The following is a 12,000-nucleotide window of genomic DNA, read 5'->3' as shown; positions in this document are numbered from 1 at the left end:
CTTTCCGGCTCATTCAGCATCTTTCTTACCCGTCGGGGGCGTCGGTCAATGACGCAATACCGCCGGCGCATTGCTCGGTGGTGTATCAGTCGTTTGACGAAGCGTTAGAGATGGTCCGCAGCTACGGGACTGGGGCCCTCATGGCTAAGATTGATGTTGAGTCCGCTTTTCGGTTGTTGCCGTTACATCCGGACTCATTCCGTTTTATGGGTTTCCGGATTGGAGCGGAGTATTTCATCGACAAATGTTTGCCGATGGGATGTTCCGTTTCATGCTCATTTATCGAGCGGTTTAGCACGTTTCTACATTGGTGCGTGGAGTCTTCGTCAGGGGGTCACGGGGTCGCCCATTACCTCGATGACTTCCTGTGTGCGGGTACGGCAAATTCTCCACGATGCGGCGACTTGCTTTTCAGCATACGAGCTCTGTTTTACCACTTCGGCGTTCCCGTGGCCGTGGATAAAACAGAAGGGCCGGCCTCCTGTTTGTCTTTTTTGGGGATTGAGATTGACACAGTGGCAGGATCGTGTCGGCTGCCTCGGAACAAGGTGTTGAAGCTCCGCGACGCTATTTGCCGGTTCGAGGGGTCGCGTAAGGTTACACTAAGGCAGGCGCAGTCCTTGCTGGGCATGTTGAACTTTGCTTGTCGAGTAATCCCGATGGGCAGGGTGTTTTGCCGGAAGCTAGAAAGGGCGACTGCGGGGTGTGCCAGACCACACCATTTCGTGCGTTTGTCCTCCGAGATTAAAAGGGATTTGGCCGTATGGGCCTCGTTCTTGGAGGATTTCAACGGGGTGTGTATATGGCAGGCGCCAGCGGTGGACAGCGAGCGGTTGCAGCTGTTCACCGACGCAGCAGGTGCCTCTGGATTCGGTTGCTATCTGGAGGGATCTTGGTGCGCGGCCTCCTGGCCTGCGGAGTGGCATCGCGAAGGTTTAACTAAGGACCTGGTGCTTCTGGAGCTTTTCCCCATTATGGTGGCGCTGGAGGTCTGGGGCGAGCGGCTGGCTCATCGCAGCATCTTGTTTAGATGTGACAATCTGGGCGTGGTGCATGCGATTAATAACCAGAGGGCAAAGTCGTTGGTGGTTCTGAGGGTGCTGGGACAGTTGCTATTGACATGCTTACGTAGGAACCTGTGGTTCCGCGCGCAGCATGTGCCCGGTCTGGAGAATGGAATTGCCGACGCTTTGTCGCGAGGGCAGTGGGAAAAGTTTTGGTTGTTGGCACCCGAGGCCGACGAACATGGTTTTCATTGTCCCGGTTATGTTTGGCAGGTGATCGGGCCGGACTGGAGGGTCTAGCATTGCGGTCAGTCGCGCCAGCCACGCTCAAGGCTTACGGACAAGCTTGGAGCGAGTGGGAGGAGTTTGTTCGAGGACGAAAGCAACAAGGTAAGAGCAGGCATCGGATGATGCTTTCTTTTATTTGGCAGCTGTATGTTTCGGGTAGGTCCAGAGCGGTGGTATCCCGGTACTTGGCTGGTGTTTCGTTTTTCAGCAAAATACGGGGCGTCCCTGACGTGACAAAAAGCGATGTTCTGCGGAGGGCGATGAAAGGATGGGCGCGAGTCGCGCCGACGCCACCTGACAGGAGGCGGCCCATCGATGCGGCTTTGTTGCCGGCTGTCATCAAGGCGGTTGGAGGAGTCGCGTCGTCCATGTTTGAGTCGCTATTGTTCAGTTTGGCGTTCTCAATGGCTTACCACGGGGCCTTTAGGGTTTCGGAATTGGTAGCGCCTTCTAAGCGAGCAGATTCGCGCATGCTGGTCGGGGACGTGGTGGTGGGTGAGAGGTCCTTGCTATGCAGATTGCGGCGCTCTAAGACGGACCAAGTGGGGAGAGGTCGATGGGTCACCTTGGTTCCGGCACTTGAGGAGAGCGTTTGCCCAGTAAGGTTGGCAGTGCAATATGTGGCAGTACGACCCGACAGGAGGGGGTCATGGCTGCTGCATTATGACGGGCTGCCGGTGACGAAATATCAATTTCGTTGGATGCTGGGTCGCTGTTTGGCGAGCTTGGGCCTTCCACCCGCTGCGTTCGGGACGCATTCCTTCCGCATGGGCGCTGCGACGTCGGCTGCGGCGGCGGGTTTGTCCAGGACTGAAATCCAGGCGGTGGGGCGATGGAAGTCGTCGAGTTACAGACGATATATTCGCCCCGTTGCATGAGAGGTTGGCTTGCGCGTGGTATTTTGTTAATTACATTTGTATAATCATGTTGTTACAGTTCAGTGCGTTATTAGTATTGTGCGTCTGTTTGTCCCCCCCTTTTTTTCCTACTCAGGGATTAGCTACTTGCCGTTGCTGGCATGAGCCGGCAGCGGGGGTCTGGAGTTCTTTTGCGATTTTTTGCCTGACTTGACGGACTGAATTCTAATCCACAATTCGGTGATCAGTTCTAATCAAAGTCCCTCAGCAGGTTTTTACGCTTTCACCTCCAGCTGAGTTCTTACATGTTTTTCCCACTTTACACCCCCCCCCCCCCCCCCCGGTTTAATTTTTTTTTAAATTTAATTCGAATTTTCCCATTGTGTGTTTATGTCCGCTTCAAATTAGCTAGAAGCATTGTGCAGATCGGCTAGGCCGTGACTTCTGCAATAACGAGAACTGATTTTTTTTTCTTTTTGGCAGATCCTTCAGGTTAATGCATTTAATGAAACTTATTAGTAACCAATTTTACCCCCCTTTTTTCCTCCTCTTCAGGTTGGTTTGAAGATGATTTGGCTATTTGGGTGGTCGGCCACTCTTATGTATACTGGGCCGCCAAGTTTTTGGCCTCGGAGGGGGCTCAGACGTTGCCTAGGGCTCAGGGTGTTAGGTGGCTTGGTTGGCGAGGGATGATGTGGAACGAGCTGAGGAGTAGACTAGTCAGTCAGGCCAGCAAGCATGGAGTCCCTAGGGTCCTGGTTGTCCATCTAGGTGGCAACGACCTGGGGAAGAGGACATCCTTGGAGCTGCGGTGGGCCATGATACAGGATCTGGCAAGTGTGGCCGCAGCATGGACCAATTGTGTATTGGTGTTCTCCTTGATGGTGCCAAGGTTGAGTTGGCGGGGTGTGGCGGATGGTCGCCAGATTGATGAGGCCAGAAAGAAGGTGAATGGGGCGGTGGTGAAGTGGGTACTGTCCCACGGAGGCAAGGTAGTTCGCCACCCTAGGATTCAGTTCCGAGACAGTCACCTTTTTCGGCCGGATGGTGTGCATCTATCCAATGAGGGGATGATGCTTTTCCTGGAGGATCTGGGTTTAGTGTTGCAGGAGTTAGGGTAGGTTATGGTGGCGGTGCGAAGACTTTGGGGATGAGTCTTTCGCTGTTGGCGGAAAAGAACGGCAGTTTGTAGTTGTATGGTAAGCTGTAGTGATTTGCAGTTTGGTGTGGTTTAGGTGCACTCACCTCCATCGACTTATTGGCCGCTCGACCACCCGTCCGGGAAGGCAGCGGCAGGGCACCCATCAGGGTGGGTAGTCACTGTGGGGGTTGAGTTGTCACCTATTACCGGTTTTGATAGTTGTAGTAAAATTAGGATGGTTTCGAATTTTTTGTATTTTAAGGTTAGCTTAGTGTAATAGAGCCGTTCTTTTTTCTGCCACCATATGCCGGCTGAATCGGCATCTTAATAAAATTTTCTATTACAGGTTTGCTATTGGTTAGGGTCAAATAAATAGCTAGCAATTTTTCTGCCAAAATTCAAGTCTCCGTGTCTTTATTTCTGGGTATGAAGGTAACGAATGCTTTACTTTGAAGGAAGGGGGTCCACCGAGTATCACTAGGATGTTTAGGAGAGAGAATTGACTGCATGGGAAAGGAATGAGTAAAACATCTGGTGAGGGGTGGACCTAGCTGTGAGGAAAGTACAGCCTTTTGAAGGGGAGGGTTTAACATATATAGGGAAGGCTAGGCCATTTTTTGCTCTCTCTTGTGGTGATTTGCCTTCCCACCCTCCCGCCCTTTTTTGGTAGAGGTTCTGGCACGGAGTGCCTTGGCGTTGAATTGTTGGCTGGTTTTATCGTTGGCTATTTATTGGCGGAAAAGAACGGCAGTTTGTAGTTGTATGGTAAGCTGTAGTGATTTACAGTTTGGTGTGGTTTAGGTGCACTCACCTCCATCGACTTATTGGCCGCTCGACCACCCGACCGGGAGGCAGCGGAATGGGCACCCATCAGGGTGGGTAGTCACTGTGGGGGTTAAGTTGTCACCTATTACCGATTTTGATAGTTGTAGTAAAATTAGGATGGTTTCGAATTTTTAGTATTTTAAGGTTAGCTTAGTGTAATAGAGCCGTTCTTTTTTCTGCCACCATATGCCGGCTGAATCGGCATCTTAATAAAATTTTCTATTACAGGTTTGCTATTGGTTAGGGTCAAATAAATAGCTAGCAATTTTTCTGCCAAAATTCAAGTCTCCGTGTCTTTATTTCTGGGTATGAAGGTAATGAATGCTTTACTTTGAAGGAAGGGGTCCACCGAGTATCACTAGGATGTTTATGGAAAATAAATTTGCCCGTTAAGTGGTTAAAACAGTTACCAAAATGAATGTGTAGTTAGAGATGCTTTTTGCCGTTATCCCCTTTCTCCTGCATTACTAATGCAATGTAGCAGAAGCAAGAATCTTCAATAGCGAGAAATAATAATCTATGGGAAGATGTATTAACCTGGAGACGGCATAAGGAAGTGATAAACCAGTGATAAGTGCAAGGTGATAAACGCACCAACCAATCCACTCTAATATGTAAATTAACAGTTAGGAGCTGATTGGCTGGTGCGTTTATCACCTTGCACTTATCACTGTTTTATCACTTCCTTATGCCATCTCCAGGCTTAATACATCTGCCCCCTAGATTGCTCAGCCTTGTCTTTTAGAGAGAGAGAGAGAGAGAGAGAGAGAGAGAGAGAGAGAGAGAGAGAGGATAAAGTACCAAACCATCAACTCCTAACTGTCATTGTACAGGCTGTGTTTGAAAAAATGACAAGAGCTGATTGCCTAGAACTTTATCTCTCTCCAAGTTTTGAGACATCTCGCACCATAAAATATATCTGTACTTCTATAACCGCACTTTTTTATGATTTTACTGGAATGCGAAAGGAATAACAATTAATGAGCTCGAATTTTCATTTATATAATAAACTCTGCTTATTTTGTAACAAATAATCTGCCAAACTCTATATTATGTCATTATTTCTCTGAAATCACACATCTGTTTCTGTTCCTCTGAAGCCCCCTGCCACTCACACTCGTTATGTTGGATAGTGAGACACAGTCATTACCCAAATTTTAAAGTCATTTACTTTTTGTTTTCCGTTGGCCGAACAATACAGAAATCAACCAAACTTGGGAAAACTTGAGACGGTTCGTAACTTATTTACATATTGATGACAAATGGAAACTATTTCTGAGTATTACTTTATTTGAATTTGTGTTCTGTAGCCGAAATTAGAATCTAACGTTTCATATTGTGATTGAAATGAAATACAAAGTTGTATGAAACCTAAATCACGTACAATATATGTATATTTGATATGTTAATTATTCTGCCAACTCAGAAGTGGGATACGTTTTGGACTCCGTGCTCATACTTTGTGGAAAATTGCATTTCTAGGTAAATTTGAACAATGTAATAAAAACGTTAAGATACTAAGTGGGACATTTACTAAGCAGTGATAAGAGCGGAGAAGTGAGCCAGAGGAGAAGAAGTTGCCCCATCAACCAATCAGCAGCTCTGTATAATCTTATAGTATGCAAATTATAGATGTTACTTTAGTGCTGACTGGTTGCCATGGGCACTTCTCCACTGGCTCACTTCTCCGCTCTTATCACTGTTTAGTAAATGTCCCCCTAAGTGGCACATGTACTAAGGACAATCCTGGTGTCCTGCCACTGTCATGACTCGTTAGCAGAAATGTATGTAGTTTTTTTTTTTTGCTTCAGTTACACATCACTTTTTCTTAAAGGTCCACTAACTACAGACAAATTCAGCTCCTCACGCATGTAAGCTATCATGTCCTGATGGGATATGGTAGGACTCAAAACACTGATACTACAGTCCACTGATTTGGTACACCTTGGACTGACTTGGGTTACACACCGTGATGGGGACAGTCCCATCCAGTTGACGGCTCCAAGCAAGCTGATTGGTGGATGGTTCCAGCTACATACACACTGATTGGTGACTGGATAGAGCTACTATGTACGATGGCATTCTGGCACAGCCAAAGGTTGCCAGCAGAAATTAGAGTTGCCATATATTATTAAGACATCAAGATTTCTTTAAGTAAAATCTGCATTATAATGAAACAGTAGTGTCACGCAATGGGTTTTCTGTAGATCCGTCTCGTGACCTTTGGACTTAACTATAGCAAATAGGAGTCTCTATGTAACTCTTGCTCATGAAGTGAATACAAACAGCCAGGAAACACTAGTGGTATAGGAAGGAGACTGCTGGATTAGAGCTGTGCTAGGATACAGCACTGGAACTTTTGGACATGACATCCTGGCTCCATTTGTGGAGAACTCAGCCCAGTAACCTGAATACAGGTAGCAGGGCTGGAACCTACCACTGGGAGACTCAAGAGGCCTGCCAAGGGAACTCAGGCCCAGATTTATCAAGTCTTGGAGAATGATAAATTGCATGGTGATAAATCGCCAACCAATCAGCACCTGTCATTTTTCAAACACAGCCTGTAACATGGCAGTTAGGAGCTGATTGGTTGGTACTTTACCATCGTGAAATTTATCACTCTCCAAGGCTTGATAAATCTGGGCCTCAGCACAATAATATAGTACCTGAACTGGAGTCGGAACTCAGGATAGGAATCAGCGACAATGGACTCAGAGCCTGGAAGGCTGGAACCTCACTCTCACCCAGACCTGGAATTGGAATTCAGACCCGGAACTGAAAACCTGGAATGAGGATCCCCCACCCCATTGCACAGCCCTAGAACCAACACCCTGATCATGGACACCCAATGGTATGGGCAGCGTACGTAGAAGTCCAGAGTAGGTGGTAAGCCCAGAATCCTCTGGATGATGCAGAGGCACCAGGACCAGAGGTGAGGACAGTCACTAAGAGATAGCAGTGACTGAACGTGCTCCCAGAGGCACTTGTTAATTGCAGGTACTGCATGCCTGGACTAGCATGACTCCGGCAGAAGGAGCTGAACAGGGCAGACGGATTCTATTAGATTCTCTTCACAACCTTGGTCCTCCTTCCCATAGGAAGGAGAGGGGGTGCATGAACAAACGCCATCTGAAGATTTTGTGTTTTCGGAGCATGATGAATTTAGGTCGCCATACTTGTGTATGGGGGCCAGTGGGCCAGATGGGGCTAAAAGGTAACCTGGAGATATCTGTTATATCTCCTGCATTACCTTTATAATGTTGGCCCTGATACTTTATTTCTAGAAAAGGAGAAATGACAATTCCACCTACTTTTGTGAGAAAAAATGTGTACAGACTATGGGGGCAGGGTTGGATTGGCCCACAGGGGTACAGGGGAAACCACTGGTGGGCCCTACTGCCTGGGGGCCCACCCCCTCCTCTAGGGTTCAGGTTTCAGACTGTACTGTTACTAATCTAGTACATTATCATGCATGTACTACAGTATTTACTGTATATATTTATCTAGGGGCCCAACACTTGCAAAATGGTTAGGAAAACCAATGTGGCGGCTGGGCACACCCCCTCTAGAGACTGGCCACACCCAGAAACATGCCCCAGTCGGACACTGTATGGGGTTAATTCAGACTTGATAGTAGCAGCAAATTTGTTAGCAGTTGGGCAAAACCATGGGGGTAATTCTGAGTTGATTGCAGCAGCAAGTTTGTTAGCAATTGGGCAAAACCATGTGCACTGCAGGGGGGGGGGGGGGCAGATATAACATGTGCAGAGAGAGTTAGATTTGGGTGGGTTATTTCGTTTCTGTGCAGGGTAAATACTGGCTGCTTTATTTTTACACTGCAATTTAGATTCCAGTTTGAATACACCCCACCCAAACTCTAACTCTCCCTGCACAAGTTATATCTGTCCCCCCTGCAGTGCACATGCCCAACTGCTAACAAATTTGCTGCTGCGATCAACTCAGAATTAGGCCCCATGTGCACTGCAGGAGGGGGAGGAAGGGGGGGCAGATATACCATGTGCAGAAAGAGTTAGATTTGGGTGGGGTTGTGTTCAAGCTGTAATCTGAATTGCAATGTAAAAATAAAGCAGCCAGTATTTACCTTACACAGAAACAAAATAACCTACCAAATCTAACTCTCTCTGCACATGTTATATCTGCCCAGACACCCCCCCCCCCCGTTCCTGCAGTGCACATGGTTTTGCCCAACTGCTAACAAATTTGCTGCTACGACCAGGTCTGAATTACTCGCTATGTGTAAAGCCTAGGGCGTTAGTTATGTGCAGCTCTCCTAAGGTCCCGTCTACTGTAGCACGTCCGTGGGGTTGAGGTCTAAACTGTGACATGGGTATTGGAAAAGCTTGCTTCTTTTGTTATAGCCATTTGGTTGTAGATTTCCTGGTGACGCTTGTGATCATAGGGCCCGATTCAGACCTGATCAATGTTGTGCGAATTCACACAGCGGCTGATTATCGAATGACTACGTATGCACCGCAATGCGTGAGCCCAAACAGCGACAGAATGGTGCGAAAATTTCGATCGCACGGCGTACACAAGGTGAGTGACAGGAAGCGGACGTTTGTGGGTGGTAACTGGCCGTTTTCTGGGAGTGTCAGGATAAATGCAGGCATTCCCAAGCGTTTTCTGGTAGAGTGTGTGACGTCAGCTCCGGCCCCGATCAGCCTGATTTTATCTCACTGTAGGAGTAAGTCCTGAGCTACGCACAGACTGCACAGTATGGAAAAATCATGGTGAGTGAGTTGCGAACGGATTTGCAGCTGTTCACTGACTGGCGGAATTTTCGCACGGCGCACCCATGCATTTGCACACTTGCAGGGGGCGGGTTTTCACTCTCTAGGGGCGGTGACTATCTGATTGCAGACCTCTGCAAATCTGCAGCACAACGATCAGGTCTGAATTAGTCCCATAGTCCTATTGTGTAATTTAATTTCAGCCAAGCTTATGAATCAGATGGCGTTCATAGAGGATTCAGTGATTGCAAATTATACATATAACCAGGCTGAAATGACATTATAATCACTGACGTTCACCACGCCTTGTTAGTGCATAACCAAATCACGCCACCAGGAAACATACATTTGGGTCGGAGAGAGATTTTTAATCGTCTTCTCTTCAACTCCAGCCTTTTCTTTATTTTATTCTGCAATAATAAAGGAAATAAACTCATAAATACTAAACATTTTGGCAGAATACTATGACCTGTAATGGGCTCTGATTATTTACTTTTGTTCCAGTAACAGTTTCCAAAAAAATATTTTTAGAGCATTATTACACTTTGGAAACATTTGTTAGAATACAAATATTCCCTGTTTTATTAATTGGGGGCTGCATGCAGAAACATTGAGATACCGCAGAGCACACGAAAGCCGAATGGAAATTTACAGAGATACAGTGTAGCAAGATTTCACCTCGTAGCCATTAAGTTTAATTTCTTGCACATTGCATCCGTTTTATTGCTTCTGCCCAATTTGTTGCACAACGTACGCTCAGCTCTCATCGCCCGGCTTCTCACACTCCATGATACTTTTAATGACACCGCTATTACTCCAAAAATCTGGCTAATGATGTTAAATTGTCAAATTTCAAAATAAGACATGCGTCCTGAGCAGCCAAGAGGTTGCAGTTGGTCTCTGTGACCTTGTATCCAGGCTCAAACTACTACAAATAATTGCTGCAGAATATGATAAGGCTCTTGATGTGTCTTAAATTAGATTCAAGGAAAAAAAAAGAAAGGAAGAAATGAAACACACACGTGGCAGAAATTATTTCATGGCTGGAAAAACAAGTTTCTACAGCAATAAAATGTCAGGCACACCATCACAGCGCTGTCAGGTTGTGAACGGGGAACACACACATACTGTACAGTATCATGGTTATCAAGGCGTCTGGCTCCACTGGTGTGTCTATAATAGGGGCAGTGTGTGCAGTGCACACGAGCCCCTGGTCCGCTAGGGGCCTGCACTGCACACCCTGCACCCAGTTCTGCAATACCTACCTATCCAGAGTACTCTGTCGGCAGTAGCAGCGCTGCAGAAACTACTGGGAGAATGGTACGGCAGCCATTTTCCTGGCGTTTTGCGTAGTAGTAAAATCACTGAAAAGATGGCTGCTGTGCCATTTTCCTGGAGACCTGCTCATGCCCAGTGGACCAATACACTGCTGGCTACAGAGAAGAGGTCCCAGGCGGAGACTCCACACGGACTCTCCTGTCTTTATATGCCCTTGCCTGGCTCATAAAGTACAGTAAATTGTAACTATAAAAACATAATCTCTGGTCTAGTTTTGCACAAATGCGTTGCTCTAGGCTTTAGTAGCCATAATGACTCTCATGTTGGGGGGGAGGTGGGAAGTGAGACTTGCCCTATGCATAATTACCAAATTGTAATTCAATTGTGCAGCCAGACCCTCAAGATAGCATGGCCGTGTCACCGCCAATTGTGGTCCAACGCACAGCATGTACTGGAAGGATGAAGTTGGGATCCCAGTGGTTAAAATGCCGTATCCCGGGGAGATGAAAGTTAGGTGACGTGGGGAGGGTTAGGGTTAGGCTGCGGGGAGGGGAGGTTGAGGTTAGGCTGCTGGAAGGGAGGGTTAGGCTGCATGGGGTGATGGTTAAGGTTAGGCTGCAGGAGGGGATGGTTAGGGTTAGGCTGCGGGAGGGAATGGTTAGGGTTAGGCTGCGGGAGGGGATGGTTAGGGTTAGGCTGCGGGGGTGGAGGGTTAGGTTTAAGCTGTGGGAAGAGAGGGTTAGGCTGCATGGGGTGGTGGTTAGGGTTATGTTGCGGGAGGGGTGGGTAAGGGTTAGGCTGTAGGAGGGAAGGTTAGGGTTAGGTTGCAGGGGGGGGATGGTTAGGGTTAGGTTGTAGGAGGGAAGGTTAGGGTTAGGCTGCAGGGGGCAAGGGTTAGGCTGTAGGAGGGAAGGTTAGGGTTAAGCTGCAGGGGGCAAGGGTTAGGCTGTAGGAGGGAAGGTTAGGGTTAGGCTGCAGGGGGCAAGGGTTAGGCTGTAGGGGGGAGGTTAAGCTGCTGGAAGGGAGGGTTGGGTTTAGGCTGCAGGTAGAGAAGGGAGGATTATGGTTCCCTTACCTAAGCTCCTCCTTCAGCCAGTCGGTATGCCGGGACGGGATTCTAACTGCTGGCATCCTGACTGCCGATTACCCATACCCACCCCCAGGGGGTCCTGTTATTTGCAATGGGATGTGGTCCCTCTCCCACATGTTTGGCCACTCCCCTTCCTAATGTAAGTGCACAACAGATCTTCTGTGCCCCCCCCCCCCCTCACCCTCTCCCCTTCTTGTTGTGTGGCCATCTGTCCAGTGATCATGGCATCAGAAAGATAGCATTGGCACAGCAGTGAGAAATATTCTGCGCATGAGGCAAATGTCACACTGCATACCACTTCTGCAGAATACAGTATATTGTGCCAGAAGCCAATTCATCTATCGTCTTTGGAGTATGAGAGGAAACAGGAGCACTCTGAGGAAAATTATGCAATAATGGTGGGAAATGTACAAACTCCACACATATAGTGCTCTGATCACAATATACCCCCATCACTGTGAGCCAACAATGCTAGTTATATATAGTTTCCAAAATTCCTTATTTTCATTTCCAGGTTGACAGTGAGAACAGCATTTTTTTCCAATTTTTTGGTAACTTTGCAATGTGCCACTGAGTCAAAAATGTGTCAGACAATTCCTTCTGTTTCAGTTTAGCGCTATGAAACAAAACACAGTAAACTGCAAGTCTGCATAGAGTCTTTGGCAGATTCTGTACGGATTCATGATTGCTTAGATCTGTGATTTGTTGGCCAAACTTAACAGTACAGATTTAATCAGCAATTTTATTCTGTAGTACGGTGTCATGT

The sequence above is a fragment of the Pseudophryne corroboree genome, chromosome 1, assembly GCF_028390025.1.
Source record: "Pseudophryne corroboree isolate aPseCor3 chromosome 1, aPseCor3.hap2, whole genome shotgun sequence".
NCBI classification, from domain to species: Eukaryota; Metazoa; Chordata; class Amphibia; order Anura; family Myobatrachidae; genus Pseudophryne; species Pseudophryne corroboree.
The sequence above is the reverse complement of the archived record's forward strand: the minus strand, read 5'-3'. Positions refer to the sequence as shown.